Here is a 22989-nt window from a genome sequence, read left to right as displayed (position 1 = left end):
AATGCCATAAGTTTTTAAATCTGTCTTATAGGTAATAAAATATATGTTAATAATAAAAAAATCAGTTTTGCAGAGTGAAATATATACATAAATACACTTATATTTAAATTGTATATTTTTGACACATTTTTTAACTTTTTATTTTGAAATAATTACACATTCATAGGAGGTTGCAAAAAAAGTAGAGAGACCCCATTTTCTTAAAAGAAACAATCATAAGCAAATATAGTGGAAGGAAACAAAAACAAGGAAGCAAAACATGTAAATTCACATTGGTACAATTAATAGACTTCATTCAGATTTCACTAGTTGCATATACACTCATCTCTGTGTTTGTTTGTTTGTGTATAAAGTTCTATGCCACTTTATCACATTTATATTTGTGTAACTACCACTCTAATCAAGATAGAATTGTTCTGTCACTGCAAGGGTATCCCTCATGCTTCCTCTTCATGGTCACATCCCCTAACCCTGCACTTCCCCCCATCTCCACCACCTTCACGCCACCCATCTCTAATTCCTTGACAACTACCAATCTGTTTTTCTTCTAAATAATGGTGACACTTTGAGAAGGATATGTGAGTGGAATCATACAGTATGTAACTTTCCGAGGCTGCTTTTTTCCAGCATAATGTACTTGAAATCCATCCAGGTTGTTGTGTATAACAGTAGTACATTCATCTTTATTGCAGAATAGTATTCCATGGTATGGTTTAACTACTCACCCACTGAAGGACATTTTGCTTGTTTTCAGTTTTAGTTTATTACACATAAACCTACTGTGAGCTTTTGTGTGCAGATTTTTATGTGGACATAAGTTTTCATGTCTCTGTGATAAATGCCCAAGACTGTGGTTGCTAGGTCATATGGTAAACATAAGTTTAGTTTTGTAAGAAACTTCCAAACTATTTTGCAGAACAGGGAAACCATTTTATGTTTCCACCAGTTTTTATTTCTTTTTTTTCCCACTTAATATTTGATTGCATATTCTGATGTTTCCAAATAGTCTGGTGTTTAATAATTCATTTATTGTGTCATTTGGAAGCTCTAAAATCTATTTTACCATTTTGTTGTCGTTAGATAATTTGTACTTCTAATATTTGAAGGAAACCACATTTCTGAATTGTTTTCTCTGCAGAAAAAACCTATGCATTTCTTGAACAACCCTAAGTAATTTCAGGTTCATTTCTATCTTTTAAAATCAGTTCTAATATTTTATTATTTTATTAATTGCTTGATTAATTGATTAAACTCTTATGTGGCACTAATTCACACAACCCTCAAAGCAACCATAGAACTTATGAACTGAAATCACCCCTACTATGGAAACTGAGGCATAGAGAGTTTAAGTAATTAGCCCATGATTCTGCAGTTAGTTAGTGTGACCCAAGACTGAAACTCAAACTGTCTAGCTTTAGAGGGCCTGCTTTATAACATTGGCCACAGCATATCAGAAATTTCTAATCATAAGAGAAACTTCAGATACGTCAGAAAATCTCAACTGAGGGACAGTTTATAAAATAACTTACCAGTGTTTCTTTTGACTGTCAAGGAAGTCAAAAGCCAGAAAATTCTCACAGCTGAGAGAAGTTCAAGAAGGCATGCGCATTTCATGAAATGTGATATTCTGGAAGAGATCACTGAATGGAAAAAGGATAGTCGTTAAAACTGAGAATACCTGAATAAAGTATGCACTTAGTTAATAATATATAAATATTGGTTCCTTAGTTTTGACAAATGTCTAGTACCAATGAAAGATGTTAGCACTTTGGGAAACTGGGTGTGAGGTACATGGATACTATTTCACAACAATTCCATGAATCTAAAACTGTTCTAAAATAAAGAGTTTGTTTCTAAAAAAGCAAAAAAACAAAAATACAACATGTGACACAAATGAACTATCCTGTCTCTTTCATCTTCTCTGCTTTTTATCTTCTGTAAGTAGGAAGAAGTAATTTATCTTTAGGTCTGAGAACAAAGGCTCTTTATATTAAGAGATAATTGAAAACTTAAAGTTTGTGATCTGATTACACTGGGAAGGCAGTTTATCAGAGTGGTTAAGAGTACAGATTTGAGCCACATAACTTGAGCTTGAATCTAAAGCACATACTGGCATGTAACTTTGGCAAGGGACATAACCACTACTGTGCTCCAGTTTTCTCATCTGTGTAAGAGGAATAATGGTAGAACTTAGTTCGTAGTGTTCAGGTAATAAATGAGTTAACTCCTTTGACCCATGGTAGTCACTTGCTAGAGGTTAGTGATGATTATTTGAGTTAACTCTGATCACCTTCTTCAAACTTATCTTTTCCTATTCATTGCACTCAGGTGTTGCCACAAGCTTCAGGCCAAAACTTTGTAGGGATTAATTCCTTATCAGCTTTAATCAGTCTTTTAAGATCATCTGGCACTTCCTGCCACAAATTCTCATTAGTTATTACTTTGCTTTAGCTGTTATCTTGAATTCTGACTCCCAGTGATCTTTGGGAGAACCTACCTAAATTAAGTCTCTTGACTTGCCAGTGGGTGTCACTCTGGACCCTTGTTGGCAAGTGAAGGGAGAGAAAACAGGAACTTCAAGGGGTGTTCTTTTGTGGAACACTGCCACTGGCAAGTGGCTCTGCTTACCAAGTGTGTCCTAGAATTTAGTCAACAGTTGAAAAATATAGTTCTGGGTCCCTCTATTCATTGTAAGCCTTTATAATGCAAGCAAATGAGCTTTCCCCTTTCTCATGAGAACGCTCTCTTCCTGGCTCTTTCTTTGTGCTTTTCAATGAAATTAATCTGGTTAAGACCGTCTCCTGGGTGGGACAAACCAGCTATTTGAAGGCAGTGCTGTGGAGAAAGGAAAAATGTTTGACATACTTGTGTTTTGGTGGCACTGGTTTGGCTCTGCTTTTGTATTTTGTTGGGGGCAAATAATTGCTGTTTGTTCCTCTGAAATGCTGATGAATAAATGAGGACTGTTTCACGATGCTTCTATCTTTGGTAGCCAGTTAAATCTGTAAATCTTTGAAGGAGCCTTGAATTTCTGAAATGCATTTCTCTTAAGTCACCTTGAATTTCCCCCTCCCCATACAGTTCTTACATTATGTAAGAGTATCATTTCTTGTTGCCACTGACTCTTGTATTACAATAGTTATTCCATTTTATCATGCCATGAGGTGTTATGAATAGTGTGTTTACATGTGTCATGGGAGAGTTGATGTTGCTGCTATTTATGACTCATGAGTTCAGTAGACCTCTGAGGGTTCCACTGTGCTCCAGGTGTTGGGTACTTAGTGCTAAAAAGAGATTTTAACTTGGGCTGGAAAATGGGGGAAAACCAGAAGAGTGGGTGGGATTTAGGGTGTGAAATATATTTTAATGAAGTGGATGGAGTATAAATGATTGTCTGCCACAGGCATTACCACTTAAGAAAAGGCAGGACACATCCTGTGGTTTGGGGTTCAAGTTTACAAGACAGGAAGCTTGAGCGTGTGAGTGTATTTGTGAGTGTGTGTGTGTGCGCATGTGTGAGATTGAAACGCACTAAAAGAATGGAAGATATTTGTGAAGATCTTCTTGAAATGATCTACTTAGGAAATTTCTTATATAAAGGGAAATAATTTTTAAAGCACTATCTAGGTTCTTAAAATCAGGGATTTAAATCCATGGTTTTATGAGTGTGACCTGTTGATGCAGAAGTAGTTGGGGTGAGGGACCATGGATGTACTCTATAAATAAATTCTCCGGAATTCTTCCAGGACCACAATCTGGAGGCAGGAATGTTGGGTTCTTTTAATAACTTTCCCATGGATGGGGAGTGTTACTTGACTTTTCATCACTCTTTTATAGAGGTGTTGTGAGCTTGGAGTCCTCATTTATCCTGGTCACCTATAAAATCGAAGTCTCAATTAATATTGCTTCTTCCCCTTTCTTTTTTTTCCATAGCTAGCCATTCACTGTGGTTTTTCCTTCAAAATATTTCTTGGGTCTATCTGCCCCTTCCTTCGAATTCTTAAGGCAACATCTTATTTTAATTTTTAGCCTTTAGGTTCTTCCTTGAAATAGAAGCAAGTAATCTCACACAAAGCTGGCAGATATCTAAAATATCAGTTTCATCTAGTCTCTTTTTAACAAACACACAAACAAAAACTATCAAAAAAAAACAAACCCGCCAAACTTCTATAGGCACCTCATTACTTAAACAGGTGGTTCCTAACTTGAGCTTCCTAGGTGTGTGCTAAGAGTTCATAGACATAATTGATTTATTTTCAATATTTTAAGAAGAAGTTTAGTGAAAATTATAGGTTATTCAGTTTCAGCAAGACTTCCCTAAGTTCATTTATACCAACTTGCAATGACTTTCCCAGTTTTTGAATTCCTATGGCAAATATTATCTATGTTATATGTTCTGGTGCCTGGACCTGCAGCACTTCAAGAAGTGACTTACCTCTTTCATTCCGGTGAGTGTGTTATCTTTCCAACAATATTGTTAGAGCCTCAAGGACAGGAGCAATGTCTCATGTTTATTTTGAATTATGTTCTGTAATAGTATGTGCTTTGAATGGATGAGTAAAGAAAATATCCAGAATTTATGGATTAGGTTAAAATAGTCTGGACTATCCTGGAAAATAGAAACTGGAGAGGAAAGGTTGTGTAATTATTCAATATTAACAGCAATCTTTAAGTTGCTAAAAATGCTCTCCCCCCAACTTAAATCCTTAATGAGATGTGATTAAAATAGAAATTACCGAAGAGTTACTCCATAGGATGAGTTGGATAATGGTGAAAATGAAAACAGAGAAGGAAAAGTAATTTGTCTTACCCTATAACTCTACAACTTTGTTTTGCAGTAACTAATATGAATGTAAATAAAATAGAAATTGTCCATGTTGACAAAACAAATATAAAAGTGTTACCCTATGTGTACTTTTTTTCATGGAACAAATATCAAAATGTGTGAAACTATGCAGCCAACATAGGGATACAAAGTATTTTTTTAAGATGACCTTTGTCTAAAGGACTGTATATCTTGCTGAGTTGGAATAAGCCTGCCTCTCCTTATGTCTATTTCTTTAGGGTTTATATTCCACAGGATAGATGAATATAGCATATAAAAGTGGCTGCTTAGGAGTGTGAGGTTTCTTAACTACTGAATGTGCCACCTAGGCTGTTTGAAGAGTATCTAATGGAATTTTCAGAGTTGTTTTTTTATGTGCATCTGAGACACTCAGGTTAAGGCCCTGTTGCTGCAGAGGCTTTAGATGACCTTTGTATATCCTATTCAGAATTAAGAATTAATCATTTTGGAACAAGAAAATCCCTGGAAATTTTTATTCTTTTGCTCTTTTTCAATTAAGGAGAATTCTGTTTTTTAAAAAGCATGATGTACTTGAATAGAACCTGCTTCAGGTGGTGCTGTTATTGTGATCCAGCCAGGCATATTAAAATTATTCTTTGTCAGTTACCAAAATTTTACCACAAAGGCCACAAGAGAAAGCAATTATATTTAATTGATTCTGCTTCATTTATAAGGCTTTAGGGAAGGAATAATTTAAGTATAATGGAAAATGTGACTTCTGAAAGCAAATTTATAGTAAATATGTGGGCAATATAGCTAGGTGTATTTGTTTAAAAGTGGAGTTGTTTTCAGCAGAAAATAGGATGGTTTCTTTTACTAAAGTTTGAAATAACAGTTTCTGTAACTAGAAATTTTCTGCAGATTCACCCAATATCCAGAACACATGCATGTAAAACTGTAAAGTCCAAATTCAATATTTTGTCTAACTCTACTTTGTTGCATCTTATGAAACTGCTGAATGCCCCAAACAATAAAAAACAAACAAAATCCGAGCAAAAAACTTGAAAAAAATTTGGGTTATTTTTTACTGATGTACACACACATGCATACACAACACACACACACAAATAACTAATAATTCTCTCTTGTTTCCCCAATATCTAAATAGTCCGGGATTGAACCCAGGACCTCATACATAGGAAGCAGACACTCAACCACTGAGCTACATCTGCTCCCCTAAATAGTGTGTTTTAGTAAAAGATATATTCTGGCTAATAAGGATGGAAGGTTGGTAACTGGTATTCCACTGGCTACTTCATTTGCATAAAATGCAAACCAAAGTTTTTGAAATGTTTGGAAGTGTGGCTTGAGGAAACTTTTCTGAGATCTTATTTGCATGCTCAAACCAAACTTGGAAGGTTTATAGATTTTTTTTGCCCCTTGAAACTGACCTTGGAAATCTGTCTATGCTACATTATCTTTAAGTTCTTTTGATCTTATTATTTCATTATTCTTTCTGACATTTGTAAAAACATCTAGAAAGGACATATAATGGGAAATATTTTAGGACCTTCCTTGTGTATTTTTTGTCTACTGGCAGAAGTGATAGAGATGCTTTCCTTCTTTGACAGGTGGCTGGGAGAAATGGGGGGAGGATGTGCTATCGTCAATGATTGAGTGGGAAACATTGTTTTAATAGAAGGTTTATACGAGTTTAGATGAGAAAGAAATGAATCAAGGACAACATATGGAAAGCCAGCCCAGAGAATACATTTATTTTTAAATAACAATTGAATTTTTAAGATGCAATTGTCAGTCATGGGGAAAAAAAGGAGAAAGTACAGGAATTGATACTGAGGAATAGATAAGCGATGAGTTGTCAAATTTTTAGAAAAGGAGAGAAAGTGGAGGAGCTTTGATTATCATGAAAGACAGTGAGACCGAAGAACAGAAAAATCACTGGATGAGTGGCAAAGGCCAATATCTCACCCCTAATAATAAAGCCCATAACTTAGCTGGACCAGGTCTCTACACGCTGTGCTCACGCTAGTCTCAAGTGGCCTCTACCAGCTTTAGCTTTGGTGTTCCCTAGGAGTCTTCTCATCATGATCATCAAATGGTTATAATGATTCTCTAACTAGCTTCCCTTCAATCTTTTATTTATAATTCCTCTCTATATTGATTTTACAATCATCTCTGCAAGAGTCTCCTCCTGCAAGGAACCTGAGCCTTGCCTTATATTCATGCTAGTCCTGGCTTTGGATAACAGCACACCAAGGATAAATAACCCTGGCTTACTAAAAATTCCTCTTAAATATTCTTTAGTCTTTTAGCAGGACATTTAGTGTAATTTTGAAATTCCTAATTTATACTTCCCATAGAAGATTATGCCCAGGCTTTGTCTAGCTACCAGACGAAGCTGGACTAAGGTATTCTATTTTTACAAAGAGGCTACCCCAAGTATCTATAACAAATCCAAAGCTGTCCCTTTGGTAGTCTGCCTGATGACAGTGGAAATTCAGAGTGAGGCAATGGGACTTTTTAGGAAGACAGCTGGGTCTAGGGGAATTTTTAAAGCAATGAACCATTTTTTAATTGAAACCACTGGATGTGGTTAGCAGTTTATTTTAAAAACACCATATGTTAGTTCATTCCTATATACTGTGACAATCATAGTTTAATCAAAAGCTGCTTGTGACATTTCTGTTTACTGTTTGTGAAAGAGTGGCTTGCTTCCTTGAAATCCTGAACTCTGTGCCGTATGCCAACACATTCAAAATTATAGTTTGGCTTTTAGGCAATTGTGCAATTTTTTTTTTTTTTTTGAGTATGTGGTAGGTTCATCTTTTTGTCACTTTCACTAATTTGTCATACTCTTAAATGGAAAAATATTTTCTAAGTCTTTTGTTTAGTAAACAGTGACTTTTATTCCTTTCTCTGTGGTTCCCCTGAGAGGAAATAAGCTAATGCAACTACTTTCTGATTCTCCCTTTTGGCCAGAAAGCCAAGATAAAGCATGATCTCATTGAGGCATGATCTATTGGTATGAACCATATGCTTGTAAGCTTGTCATTATTCTCTATGATACTGGGGTGCACTCCTCGTTTGCCACTATATAACAGGACGAAAAAAGAGATGCAGCTAGTTTCCTGGTCCTTCAGTGTAGTGCAGCACAACACAAGTCAGTTCATTTCAGTTCAGACCATGTAAATTCAATCCAAGAAATATTTATGGAAAACCTCCTCTTTACAGGCACAGTCCTGGGCACGGGGCCTGCAGAAATGAAAATTACATAAAAACTGACAAGTTAGTGGGGAAAAATGACACCAAATCAGACAAATTTAAGGGAATGTGATAATTGCTGTAGTGGAGTTATGCACCAGGTGTTAAAGAAAGTGCCTAAGTTGGTGGGGGGACATTGGAGAAGGCCTCGCAGAAGAAATTGCATTTGATGCTAGGAGTAACAGTAGCATGTCAGGAGGTGAGGGAAGAAGGTAGAAGGACTGGTTCAGTTTCACTGCACCTTCATCCAGGATGGACCAACACAAATGGCGAAAGAGCTAAGGTGCTTCTAGCAAAACATCTTCTCCCCCCACCTTTAGAAGGAAAGAATATGATCTTTTTCTTTCTTTTCTTAAGTTGACCATGAAAGCCATTTTCAGTGACCGTGAAAGATTCTGTTTGGTATTCTGCCATTGTAATATCCATTCTCTTCTTCCTTATACTGAGAACCCTAGATTTGTTCAGGACAGCAACGTGCCAGCTAAAAAATCCTTTACTTCCCACATTCTCTGTGACTAGGTTCTCATATGACTTGCCCTGACCAATGTGATGTAAATGTTCTGGGAAGAGTTTGGAGGAAATGTATTATTTTCTGATAGAGAGAGAGAGAGGTGGCTGGCACACATTTTCTGTTGGGCATTATGAATGAAAATTTTAGATCCATTAACTTACTCCATAAATAGTAAAAAATTTTCAAGTGCTGTCATTTCCAGGAAGTAAGACCTGGCATCTCTTTAATTTTGTCATTTTTTCTGGTGAGCCTGAGTAACCTTTCACATTCTCTAGGATGGTCTGTTTGTATGTCTGTCTTTCCTTTCTCTCTCTCATTAGAAAGAGGGTTATAAGAAGAGTAGAATCTGTTTATGAGAGGACTTGAATTTCATTGATAAAATGCTGCTGCTGCTGCTGACAACAACAATAACAACAGTAATAGATAAGTAATAATTATTGAACCCAAGAATCTGGCCAGGTACTATAATAACTAAAAAATCTGATCTCAATTTTCCTCATCAAACCCTCTGAGGTAAATATTTTCCTTTTTGACCTTAAGGACCCTGAGAGTCACAGAGGTGTATGACTCACCCAACATGGTTGGAAACTAGCAATGCTGGAATGAAACCTGGGTCTCTCTGACTCTAAGCAAAGGCTCTTAACCATTGCACAACAATGATTATTGAGAAAGATTGGATAAGACTTCTTGACAGCTTCATGAAGATTTAAAAAATTACATTTAATTTTGAAAAAGTAAGTTTAATAGTCAGAACTGATCAGACAACATGGGTAGTACAGCTAGATTTTACTATACATAGAAAGTTTACCTTTTTTTGGTGAAATACCAACCTGTACATATAATTTTAAAAATCTGTTTCTCTCTCTCTCTCTCTCTCTATCTATCATCTTTCCTTTATAGCTTTCTCTCACTCTCACTTACCCTCTTCCTTCCTGCCTCTTCCCTCCCTCTGTCCCTTCCTTCTGTATTCTTTTTGAGCTTTAAAGTTTTGAAATTTGCTCAGTTATCTTGGTTGCTTCTCAGAGATATTTTTTGAAAATATTTTTGTTTCAAATGGCTTTACTATAAAATGTCACTCAGATTCCATTTTTGAAGAAGCCTTAGCCCTCTAATCTGTTCTTCCTGAACAAATGAAGTTATGGAAAAGTTCATCAGCACTGAGGACACTAGGGAGAATGCCTCAGTATACCCCAGGATCACATCTGTATCAGAAGGATGAGCTACCTCATCCATTCACCCACCTTTTCACATCTAAAGTATTTATTGAGGGTCTGTAGTATACCAGGTACTGTGCTATATGCTGTAGAGATGATGTTGCGCAAAATGAAAGATACTTGCTAGCCTCAGAGAGCTTATAGTCTGTTGAGAGAGAGAATAATAAAATAGCCATACAGATTAATGTTACATAGCATCTGTGGTAAGTGCTATAATGGTGTGGCCCATCGTCTATAAAATCTGATAATAGGTGGGATTTGACCAAGTTAGGGAGGTCAGGAAAAGCTTCTTTGAGATCTGATGGATGAGAAAGAAATAGTTTGAAGGCAGAGAAGAGCACGACAAGTAAAGAGAAGAGCAAAAACAAAGGCTCTACGGCCCAAAGAGCATGATGAGTATGAGCTTGTTTAAGACAAGCTATCCACAGTGCCTGAGAAGAGAGAGGCCTCTTCCTTGAGTAAAGTTTGACCTGGGAAATAATTTTATTATCTCTGATTAATGTTTTAAAAATGAAAGGTAAAACTTCAAGTGAATGATATGCATATAGGATGCCAAATGCATGTTAAAAGCACATCTATATTTAAGGTACACAATAAATGAAAGCCCCACTTTTTAACCTGAGTTTAAATGGAACTTATTTGCTCACCAACTTCATATTTTTTCTACAATTTATTTTATTTGCTGAACCATCCCCCCAACTTCTGCCATATGTTATTACCTTCTTTTGTGCAAATATTGCTTCCTATTATATCAATGTGTCAAGTAAAGCACTTGTCTTTGAACAGCTAGTGTGTCTCAGCAAAAGCTTTGGCATTGGCATGTGAGGTTCATTCCTGTCTTCTCTAGTGGCTCCATGATTTTTTCCTACTTTGAGGTGATACTCTACTGACAGGAAAGATAATCCCTTGAGGATATTAGTTCTACAATTTATAAGTATAGAACCTTTCTGGGTGAATGTTTCAGTGGTATTGACTTTAAATCATCCACAGGCCTTTCCTATCTGTGACTCACACGATGTGACAAAGGGAAGGAGGATCGAATGACAAGGTCAAGAGGACACAAAACCTCAGCCCTTCTGCTTACTGGATGACTTTCTTCCAGAATGACTTTACATATATTCCCAGTGTGTGAAATCATATCTTAGCATGATGATTTATACCTTGGTTTTGGTTTGTTAACTTATTCTATTATAGCCAGGGCAAGAAGAGAAATATCTGACGCAAAGGAAGATTTTGCTTAGCCAGAGGAATTTTGAAACCATTACGTACCTTATACTAGTGTATTTTTGTTAACTGTGCTTATGAAGTCTGTGATCAGGAAATTTGTGTTATCCTTAAAAAGATATCAGAAAAGGCTCCAGGATGGCTTCATTGACTGTAACAAAATATATTTTTATACTACTTTTCATGTTTTCATGGTTTGCTATTTTCGCTTTTGTTTCAAGTAGCATTTTCCATTAAAGTTACTTTGGATGGCACTGCAAGTTTTTCCTAGGCCCTTTGTACACAATTCAAAGGGCATTCATGGCATTGATTGAACCGAGTTGACTTTATGTTGAAGAACATTTTATTTTTTCATAGTCCCGTATAACATGAACAGCTTTCTTGTACAGTATCTTAATTGTTCCATATCTCTTTATGTACCTAGAGCAAGAATTATTTCTGTTTTAGAAATACAAATCACAGGTTCCCACGGGTCAAGTAACTTGCCTGAGGTCACAGATCCTGTACTGGGGGAGTCAGGATTAGGACAAGGTCTTTGAACTTGGGTCAGGCACTCTTTATATTGTATCATGAAGCTGTAATACTGGAACAGTTGGGCTGAAAATGAGGAGCATTTGATATCGAGTGCAATTAAATCCTGGAGGATTCCATTATTCATTTCTCCAAAGCTTGGTCTGTTCAAAATTAGCAAATTACATCTATGAATAGTTGCTTTCCACTTGATTGGTCTAAAGTCAACTGAATCCTAGAGAAAACTCCTTTGAAAATGTGTTGCCTTGGAAATGGATGAGCATAGCAGTATAATAGCTTTTACTGTATTTGAAATTCCAGCAGTTTAGGTGACAGTTGTGTCTTTTGATGGGCGTGGGCAGATTCTGAACGGGCTTTTCCCGTTGCTCATCAGCTTGGCTGTGGCTGCTCTTATTACAGCAGTCGCTCATGTTCACAGATGTCTTTTAAAAAGCTTTTTTTTACGGTTCTTTTTCTGAGTTCAGAATATGTCACAGAAGTAACTTCTTTTTGTCCTTGCCTAGCAAGTGGTTGTTATTAGGAGATGCGTGCTGACTTAGTAGGAACATATAACATTTGTATAGTACTTCAGGTTTCTTCCATGTTTCTGTTTGATGCTCAAAACAACTGTGAGAAATATAGTGTTTGTATTATCATTCTCTTATTTTACAGATGAATAAGGCAAAGTTTACAAAAGCAGTGTTAAAACAGTGATTAAGATTGTGGGCTTGGAATCGTGGTTAGAGTTCAGTTCCCAGTATGCTACTTACTAGCTTTTTGATTGTGGGCAAGTGGCTTTACTGTTCTAAGTCCCAGTTCTTGTTATCTGTAAAATAAGGTAGGAAAGATTTCTGTAAGGGTTAAAGGTTTAATGCCTTTAAAGGTCCCTGGGCAAATAATAAGGCCCTGTGATTAGTAATTATCATTAAGTGGCTTGGCCTCAATCACACTTGGTAAGGGGCAGATCTGGCACTTGAACCTGTGACATTCTAACTCTAGCTTTTCCCTCATCATCTGTGGACAGATAGCTGTTGTACTAAATATTAGTGAGGGGGATGAGTTTCTGGAATAAAAGACTTAGAGATGCTATAGGGGCATTTGAACTCCTGGAATAAGTCAGCAAATTATTCTAAAAATGGAGAAACGCCCACCTCGCCTATTATTAAGAGCTGCTCAGTTCTAGACCAAATTTAGCTTTGGAAAAAAAAAACCCTTTCTGAATTCCATTAATACTATATGAGTACTTTTGGATGTACTAGTTGATATGACGTTTCTGCTGTCAATAGAAGGGCATTCAGGAGAGATTTTGGATTCCCACATTACAAGTCGCCTTTGTCACCCACAGCCAGTTTTTATCATGGGTCTGGTGAGAGCGAGGGGTGCAGCTTACAGGCTTATTGGGGAACCAACCACAGTCTCATATGACTGTTCTCCAAGCAAATCCATTTAGATTAGAGCTAAGCAACAAATTTGCTGGAGATATTATGGAATTGGGATTGTCCCTTGAAGTGTTTACCTTCATTTCTGTCATCCTGTTTCTTCTTTTTCAGGGAGTATTGGTAGTGCTTTCTATTAATAGTAAGCTGCCTTGGAACCCCATTACCACCTTTTCTGTGTTTGCCTGCAGGTGTCCACAGTGCTGCCCTGTCATCTCTATGCGTGTATACCTTCATTTATTTGAACATTTACTGCTTTTCTGATTGTAAAAATAATGGTTCCTCAACTTGATATAGTATGTGACAGGTTACAAAATATACTTGTATACACAAATGATTCTGAGAGTTCTGTAGAAATTATTCTTCCTAATTTATATGAGAAAAAGAAGATCTGAAAGGTTAAATGAATTGCCCAAGGAGAGGGCGCAAGTATGAGAAATAGGTAGGCTTGAATGTCCCAATAAAATCCTTGTGCTTTTTTCATAATATTTAATTCACTGTCTTCCCCTAGAACTGAATTATTTGGGTATTATAGTTAATAGCGTTCCACATTCTATAAAAGATTTGAGGTGTCTTGTAATAATTAAAAAAAGGGATGAAAGTAGAAGTCAGTCCCAAAAGATGATGCAATATGCAACACCCTAGAGTCAGTATTTTTCCTAGAGTTTAATTAAATTGTCTCTGAGCTTCCTGGCAGCCAAGATAAAAAGGGAGACTCAATCAGTTATATGATTTTTATCAGAACAAGGTAAGCATGCTAAGGGAAAATAAAGATTTACTAGGATTGTACTATAAAAGGAGTGTTTTACCTGGAGACTTTAGATAAGGAGCAATAAGAATTAGGATAATATTCTCATCAAAATTTTATAGCTATGCAATAATGTAAAAATTCACTGCAAGGGGCTGACATTTGCTGAGTATCTATTATGTGCCAGGAGCTGTACTGGGGATTCTGCATGACTTTTTTATTTAACCCTCATAAACATCCTTATTTCATTCTTACAACTAACTTTTAGAGGTATCATTTTACTCTATAAATGATAAGGAGACTTAGCCTTGAACAGTTTAACTTCCACAAGGTCATGCAGGTAGTAATGGGTAAATCTGCAGCTAAGAACAAGACCTTGTCTGATTTTAGGGCCCATGTTCTTTCCACTCTATCATAGTGCCTTATAATGATATATTATATCATTATAAAGTTAACTGAATGCAACTGTATTGTCTTTTAATGGTTCTACTTTCTATAAGGATGTATTTTGGAGGATTATCTTCTATAAACATCAGTTCTCTCATTCATGGTTTTGGTAGGAGTTGCTCATGTTCTGTGTCATGCTGGAAAGCATTTCCCAGCAATAATGACTGTTAAATGTTGTTGAATATTAAGTACTTTATATACATTATCTTCTTTAGTCCTTCTGAGTCCTAAGAGGACTATTATTATTCCCATTTTTGCACATGAGGAAAGTGAAACTCGCTGAGGTTAAATGACTCCCAAACAGTCATATAGCTGCTAAGTGGCAGGAGTCAAATACAGGTCTCCCTGTCCCTATTAAGCTTGTGCTTCTCTACTGCATTTGTGGGTTTCTTGTTAAGCACATGGTTAAAGTTGATAATCTCTTGAAAAAAAGCTGAGGACCTAATCTGGATTCTTCTTTGTAAAGAAGACCATATCATCTCAGCACTGAGACAGATTACTGGGATACCTATAAGGCATGCCAGAATTTTCCTTAAAAGACAGATGGGTCAGCTTTAGCGTGCGCTCAAGCATTAGTCTGCAGAATTCCACATCATAAAGAATGACTTGGGTAGCACAATTTTCAAGGAACGTGTTACTGATAATTTTTCACAACTACAGGAAAACATTAAAAATGTTTCAGTGACTGTTATGGCATGGAACAATAGGATCTCCAAGGAACCCACCAGGGGGAATTAACTATTAGATATGTGATGTCAAGAACTGATAGGAACAAGTTGAATTTTGGAGGATACAGCCCAAAGCAATAATTTTAGTTTACAGTACTTAATACAGACCTGTTCTTCTCGACAGTGATTAAATACCATGATCAGTTATGAAAGGGAGATCACTCCCATTTTTTATTATTCTCATAATAATATCCATTTCTATCCTCCCCACAATAAAAAGAATAACATTCACTGAGTACATTCTGAATACTTAATAAGTACTATCTCATCTAATCTTCATAACAGCCCTATGATGTAGGTATAGTTAATTATTTTATAGATTAGGAAATGGAGAGAGGTAAATAAATCAATCAAGATACAGCTGGTAAGTGGCTTGGTCATAGCACTATTCTGCCTCTACATAATGGCTGATCAGAGAGGATGCCCACTCTTCTCTATGTGGGGTGCTATGCAACCCATTCATTTGCAAGTGATTTTAAATCCTTAAAGGTAGAAATTAAAAAAAATGGAGGCAGGAAAGCAGGAAAGCATAGAAGATTACTAGCTTATTTATGAGATCAGTCTTGACCTCCCTGATTCTTATAGTGGGGCAAGTATCAAATTGACTGGGTGTCTCTATTGAGCTCACATAGTTTGGTTCATCATCACGTTTGGTTCAGAGTCAAAGAAGCTGGTTAAATGTCCATAAAAGCTCGGTCTTATTACATTGTTCGTTACAGTTTTCCTCACGTGGTAATACACATTGTTTCAGTGATTAACAGAAGTGTACATTTGCCTAAAGTCTACTTGCTTCTTAAACTGAATATTGAATTGAGAAATCCAGTCATGTATTTTGATAAAGAAAAATTCGCATGAGATTTGGAAAGAATAGTCAAGTAATTAAGAGGTCTGTAACTTTTGAAATGCATATTGGTTAAGCCTTAGTTAAGAATGAACTGGATTAGATGTATGATCTTGAGACTGTTTACTAACTTCTCTAAATCTCAGTTTCCTGAAAGATGCGATTAATAATGTCTAACTCAGGGTTATTTTCATGATTAAACAAGATAATCCATATGAAGTGCTTAGCCTAATGACTGGTATATTAAAAGCCTTCAATAAATATGTCCTATATAAGATTTCCCATTAAAAATGGTATAAACTATCTTCTGACCCATTCCAGATAGGATCATATATAAAGATTAAACCAGTTTGACGAGGATTGGGGCTCACCAAGCAGAATATTCCTGTGCAATATAGGTGTTAGAAGTTAAATTTTCCAGTGCAGTTAGTAGCTTTGCAGGAGTTTGAGGCTCTGATTAGCAAGCACTATAGAATTTTTTTCCAACCTGAAAGGGATGAGGGGGGAGTCCCGTGGAGAGTATGGGCTGGCACTCAGGAAGTGGAATTCTAGTCTAGCCGTGTCACCTGACCGATCTTTGACACTGGACACTTCGTTTAATGTCTTGGGCTTCAATTTATTGTACTGTTGAATGAGGCATTGGTGTGGGCAATTTAAAAATTTTCTTTCAGCTCTCATATTCTCTTACTTTAAGTTACTTTAGGTCACATGAAATTAGATAAATTAGTCAGTAGGAAAAAAAAGCTGCCAGAAAAGAGCTGTTCCAAAATGGTCACAAATAAAACAGAGAGGAAATAAATACAAAATAAAACAAAACCCCCAAAGTAGGTTGCTAGAGATTCTAAAACTGTCTATTTAGGGCCAAATGACTCTCTATTATCCTTCACTGATTTCTTTGGAGAAATGTCCTCAACTCATTCACAAGCTCAGGACCTTTTGCTTCCTTCCTTGACTGGAAAATAAAATTCTTTCTTTGAAACAGCAGGATTGGCCCTGAAGGATGCAAGCACAGGAAACGTCTTTAATAGTTGCTAATGGCACTATAACCCTTTTCTGAGTTGCTCTGAGCAGTCACAAAAGTGAATATATGAATGAATCAAATAAACAGGGAAGGTAAGTCCAAAGGACAGTACCCCAAAGAAGAATTTTGTCTTGAGCAAATGGTTATTTAAACTGGAGATGTAGTTGGTTCACTGCCTTGGAAAGGTTTGTCACTTTCTCTCTACAATATTTCCTGAGAAGTTTCCCGTTTAGTTGGGATTTGTTCAAACTGGCTATCATTGTTTACTTTAAAAAAACGGTGACAACAAGTGATGGCTAAATGTAGAGCATATTCTAGAGCTCCTTTTCTGCCTTTCAAGGTTACAAGGTAACAAGATTTTTTCTAAAAAATATTAACTCTCCTTTCTCTGATAGTGCTTTGGGAGCAATGGTATTTTATAGCAGGCAGACATATCACAAATTACTTTTCCAAACCCTGCATTTAACTGAGAAACAGTGACTTGACCAAGGTGGCACAAACAGTTAACTTGAATGCCCTCTAGCATTCAAGAAAGTATTTTCTCTACCACACCATATTTCCTTCCTTAATCGGGCTGTGGCTTCCGAATTCTTACGTAATATCTTGAATTTACCACAGCAGTGACCATGTTCTACCAACATTAGCACTTTTGAACATTTGGAAAGATTTTTCCATTTTCCCGAAACCGTGCTTCTAAAGGAGGTTGAAAGTAATGAGTTACCTCTTTCAAATCCATGAGGATGTGGCTGCCAAATGCCCCTGAGGCTAAGAGACACTAGAATAATGAACTGAAATGCATATGCTATGGATTAAGGTTTCCACATCAGTTAGAGAACAAGTGAACTCTAAGTGCAGGTAGAGGACCTATCTCGGCAGAGAAAGTGGCAATCGATGGTCACAGAGGCAGCAATTTTCAGTTAGTCTGGAGTAATTCTGCAGTGGTGCAGATTGGCACAATATAGGCTTTTTTTCCCTTAAAAACTTTTTGTTTTGACATAATTATAGCTTTACAGAAAGTTGCAGAAGATACTTCAAAGAGGTCCCATATACCCTTCTCTCCATTTCCCTCAATGGTTACAATTATATAATTATCATATAATATTAAAATCAGGAAATTGACATTGGTATAATACATGTATAGTACATTTCATTTTCTCACATGCATCAATTCCTGTCACCACCACTACAATCAAGATAAAGAATAGTTGCATCATCACAAAAATCTCCTCCATGCTGCCCCTTTATGCTTCTACCTTCTGGCTCACCCCTTCCCCCTTGCCCTTTGCCTTTTGCTCCTTGCCTCTTCCATCATCCTTAACCTTTGGCAACTACTAATCTGTTTTATGTCTCTGTAATTTTGTTATGTTGAGAAAGTTACATAAATAAATAATATGGTGTGTCACCTTTAAGATTGGCTTCTTTTTCCCCCACTCAGCACAATGCCCTTGAGATCTACCCAAGTTAATGCCTATATCAACAGTCCATTCCTTTTTATTGCTGAGTGATATTCCATGGTATAAATGCACTACTGTTTAACCATTCACCTTTTTTTTTAAAATCCCCCCCCTTTGCAGCTTGCTTGCTGCCTGCTCTCTGTGTGTATTTATTTATTTATTTTATTTATTCCTTCCCCCCTTTCCCCCCACAGCTTGCTTGTTGTCTGCTCTCTGTCCATTTGCTGTATACTCTTTTGTGTTTTTACTTGTCTCCCTTTCTGTTGCGTCACCTCGCTGAGTTGGCTCTTCGCAGCACTTGTGGGCTGGGTGACACTCCACAGTGCTTGCGGGCAGTGGCTCTCTGTGGTGTGCAGGCGAGCCTGCCTTCACAAGGAGGCCCCAGGACACAAACCCAGGGCCTCCCATATGGTAGAAGGGAGCCCAACTGATTGAGCCACAGCTGCTTCCCCCCATTCACCTTTTGAAGGACATTTTGGCCATTTCCAGTTTTGGCTCCTATAAATAAAGCTGCAATGAGCAATTGCATACAGGTTTTTGTGTGGACATAAGTTTTCCTTTCTGTAGGATAAATACCTGGAAGTGCAGTTACTGGGTCATAAAGTAAATGTATGTTTAGTTTTTTAGAAACTACCAAACTTTCCCAGGGTGGCTGTCTGTTTTACATTCCTCTGGGCAATGTATGAGTCATCCTGTTTCTCTGCATTTTCACCAGCATTTGGTATTCTCACTGCTTTTTATTTAAGCTGACTTAATAAGTATATAGTGATATTTTGGGGGCCCTAATGGCCAATGATGTTGAATATCTTTTCATGTGCTTATTTGCCATCCATCCTTATATCCTTTTCACTGAGATATCTCTTCATGTTGTTTTTTTCCATTTTCTTATTAAATTATTTGCTTTTTATGGCTGACTTTTTAGAGTTCTGCATATATTCTAGGTAGGAATTCTTTGTCAGATTTGTGATTTGAAAATATTTTATCCCAATCTGTAACTTGTCTTTTTTATCCCTTTAAACAGTGTCTTTTGTGGAGGAAAATTTAAAAATTTTCATGAAGTCCAGTTATCCTTTTTTTCCTTCTATGGGTCATGCTTTTGGTGTCATATGTAAGAACTCCTCACTAAGTCTTAGGTCCTGAAGACTTTACACTATGTTATCTTGTAAAAGTTTTATAGTTTTATGTTTACATTTGAATTTATTGTTGGTTTTGAGTTAATTTTCATTTGAGGTATGGATTTTAGGTCAAGGCTAATTTTAAAATTTATTTCCCTTCTAAATAAAAAGACTGTCTATATGGAAATGAACATGTAAGTCCATGTTCAGTTATGTTCCCTACTTTTTATATTAGGCAATGTTTCCTACAAGGAAGGTTTCACTGCCAATAAATAAAAGTGGTAAAATTAACTGAAGTTTCATACGTTTTTTGAGCAGTTGAATATTTAAAGTAAGTGAGAGTTTGAGAATTTCAGGCAGAACACAAATCTAAGGGATACAGCTTTCATCCCAAATTTTATTTCCTGACTTCCATTTGACTATACTGTACTTAGTTTGGAGTTATATGGTAGATACCACCAGACTTGTGTTTGGCACAGAAGATTCTGAAGTGAGCCTGCAGTTGTAGTTCAAGGTTCTACTTATGGCCCACAATGTGGGATCCCAGTCCAACTTTTTATTTAATACAATGCTGAAGAATAAATTTAGGTAAGAAGAGTGCACTAGAATTTGATTTTGAGGGGCAGCAAGATATAGAAGGAAGAGTACTAGGGTTGGTGTCAGGAGGCCTGGAATCTAGTCCCAGACCTGCAATAAGTAGTTTTATGACTTTCTGTACCTTGGATAACCAATCTGAGCCCCAGTTTTCTCTTTTGTAAAACAAGGGGGGTTGAACACTATCTGATCTCTAAAACGCTTTCCAGATTGCTATTTCATTGTTCTCTCAAACTTTTCCTATAAAATACTGTGGTATGATCGTCATCTTTTCTTGCTGATTGGAATAGAAAACCTTGACCTCCTTATTATGAGAAATGATGGTTGATGCTTAATAATGTGTTGTTAAATATAATGTGTTATGGAAATCCCCCCTTTGATATAAAATATGTTGTATTGAATGTTTACATGTACCTATGCTGTAGTGGATTCAATCTCTTTAAAAAATATTTGAGGGATTATAATGGTACATTAAATATTGTGTGTCCTCTCTTGGAATTGACAATCTATTTGTAATAGCTCAGTCAATAAATGTGGACTGCTAAATTTGATTTGAAAAATATCTCTTACATTTCTTACTTTACATGACTTCAGATCTTGTTCACTGGTACAAGTTTTTAAAAGTAGTAGTTGTTTCTTTTAAATGAAACCTATTAAAAAGCCTTGAAAATCTTGGTTTGGGATTATAACAGAAAAGAAATGGAAAACTGATCTGAGTTCTTAGGAAAGAAAGGGAGGCCATGGCTTTGATAAAGTTGTAAATGGGTTCCACAGAAAACCAGAAAATAACCTTTATGGTCAGTGCAGTATATTGTATGGCAAGTGGACAGGCAGGTGAGGTAGGAGAAAAGAACAGAACTAGTGTTGATTTTAACTGGACCAGAACCAGGCTAATTTGTACTAATGTCTCCCATGATTGATGACTGGATTTGATTTCTCAAATATGCAAACAGATAGGGGCCATTACAGTAAAATTCAAGGTCTGAAAATGCCAAATATATTTGATTTATAAATTTGACAAGCAGGAGTTCTGGCAAGATGGCATTGGCTTAGGTGGGCACTTCCCAGCTCTCTTGTAAAAAAATGGCTGAGAAGGGGCAAAATCCTACCTGAGTGAGCTGTTTTGGGAACCCACAGAGAGGAGGCTTCAGGGCATCACCCTGCTGGGAACTGGGAAAACCTTGGTGCTGAAGTTGGTAAGTGTATGTCCAAGGGACTTGAATCGTTTGGCTGTCCATGTGCCAGCTCTGCCCTGAGCCTCAACAGAATTGCAACACGTACTCTGCAGTTCATTGGACTTACCCAGGACAACTAACAAGGAAATGATAATGGACAATGACCATACCAAGGGACAAAAAGAAGTTAAACTGCAAGCAAGGGAGTCCCTTCTATCATCCCTAATGGACTGTAGTCCCCTCTCAATTAGAGGTGGACATCACCATCCCAGAATCCTCAGGTTTGGGGAATGAACTGTGGACTAAAGCACACTTACTGGTATTCTACTATAGGCTTATTGTGATTCTAGCAATGGAAGAAATTATATCATTGATGTGGAGGCAGTGGCCCCTGGAAATTCGGGAGGACAGGGAGAGGGAAAACAGATGTAATATGGGGGCATTCTCGGGACTTGGGAATTGTCCTGAATGACATTGCAATGACAGCTACAGGCCATCATATATCTTGCATAACCTACAGAATTGTGTGGGAGAGAGTATAAACTACCATGTAAACTATTATCCATGCTTAGTAGCAGTGCTTCAAAATGTGTTCATCAATTGCAATGAATGTACCACACTAATGAAAGATGTTGTTAATGTGGGAAAGGGTGGGAGGGGTAGGGAATAGGGCCTATGGAATCCCCTATATATTTTTATGTAACATTTATGTAATCTAAATATCTTAAAATACCTTAAAATTAAATAAAAAAAGAAAAACATAAAATAAAGCCCCCAAATTAAAAAAAAAATAATTGACAAGCAAAGTTCTGTTACAAAAATACTTACTAGGTCTTCTGTCATGCATTTCTGAAAAGGTCTCTAATGCTTTTATGATAACCTACAGCTGTTTATCTGCCTCAGTGAACAACAGACAGTGAGCACATTTCTTTGGGCTCGTTTTATATTTCTTCAGTATCATTACAATCTCTTTTCCTCTTTCTCTTCTTCGCTGATCCTCATCTCTCTTTCATTGGCTTAGGAGGCACTTTAATGAAGACCCCATTTCTATCTTGGTATACTTTTTTGTGGTGACATCTCCTGGCACAGGAGAATGGTCTAGGTGCAAAGTGTCTGCCACAGTATGCAGTCTTGACATTTGACTCTCACGGTGGGAGCTCCTTGCTGTCAGAGTCACACAGGGCTGGATTAGTTCTGCTTCAGTTACTTTGAATATCCTGACCCTTGTGGGTGGGCAGCCAGCAGAATCTTGACAGGATAGGGCGTGAAGACTTCTTTACTGTCCAATGTGGAAGTCCATAGCATTGTCACTCTGATTTCCATAGAAAGAAATGTTAGGCTGTATAGAAAGTAGCTCTTGAGTCAACATTATTGCTATATGACCCCCAATTTCTTCCCTTAAGTTTCACTGTTGGAAGTGACCAAATTGTACCCATTACGAATTTATTGCTGTTTACAGCACTGGGAGACCAAATCAGATTGTGTGTGAAACTTCCATTACTTCCTTCTACAAAATTTCTACTGGTTTTGCATGCGATCCAGGTCCTAGGGAGCTTCCCTGCAGAGTTCAGTGTAAGCAGATCCCAGGCCAGTCAAAGGTGTCATCCTTCCAGGGACAAGTGCTTCGTGAGCTTTTTATAGTCCTCTTGCTGCAGATTTCTCCTCTTTTTCCTTCTTCACGCTAAATGAGGAAAGCAAATGATCATAATAGAATTTTCTCAGCAGTTGGCCTTCAGGAATAGAGTTGTTGTTTTTTTTTCCCTTTCTTTGCCTTGACTTCTAAATTCTATAAACTTTTGTTGGAAACTTATCCCATGATAATAAGGGTAATAGGAGCAATGCTAGCAGTAGTATGATGTCATAGGCAAAAATAAGCTTCTATCAGCTATATTTCCCAGAATGG

General features: G+C 36.9%; 1 protein-coding gene across 10 annotated transcripts in view; it reads left to right on the top strand.

The window, feature by feature from the left end:
• SLC4A4 (solute carrier family 4 member 4) overlaps positions 1 to 22989 on the top strand; it is a 445649-nt gene that overhangs the window by 83676 nt on the left and 338984 nt on the right. The window lies entirely within an intron of this gene.

The sequence above is a fragment of the Dasypus novemcinctus genome, chromosome 1 (assembly GCF_030445035.2).
Source record: "Dasypus novemcinctus isolate mDasNov1 chromosome 1, mDasNov1.1.hap2, whole genome shotgun sequence".
NCBI lineage: Eukaryota > Metazoa > Chordata > Mammalia > Cingulata > Dasypodidae > Dasypus > Dasypus novemcinctus.
This window is presented reverse-complemented; position numbering and strand designations above follow the sequence as displayed.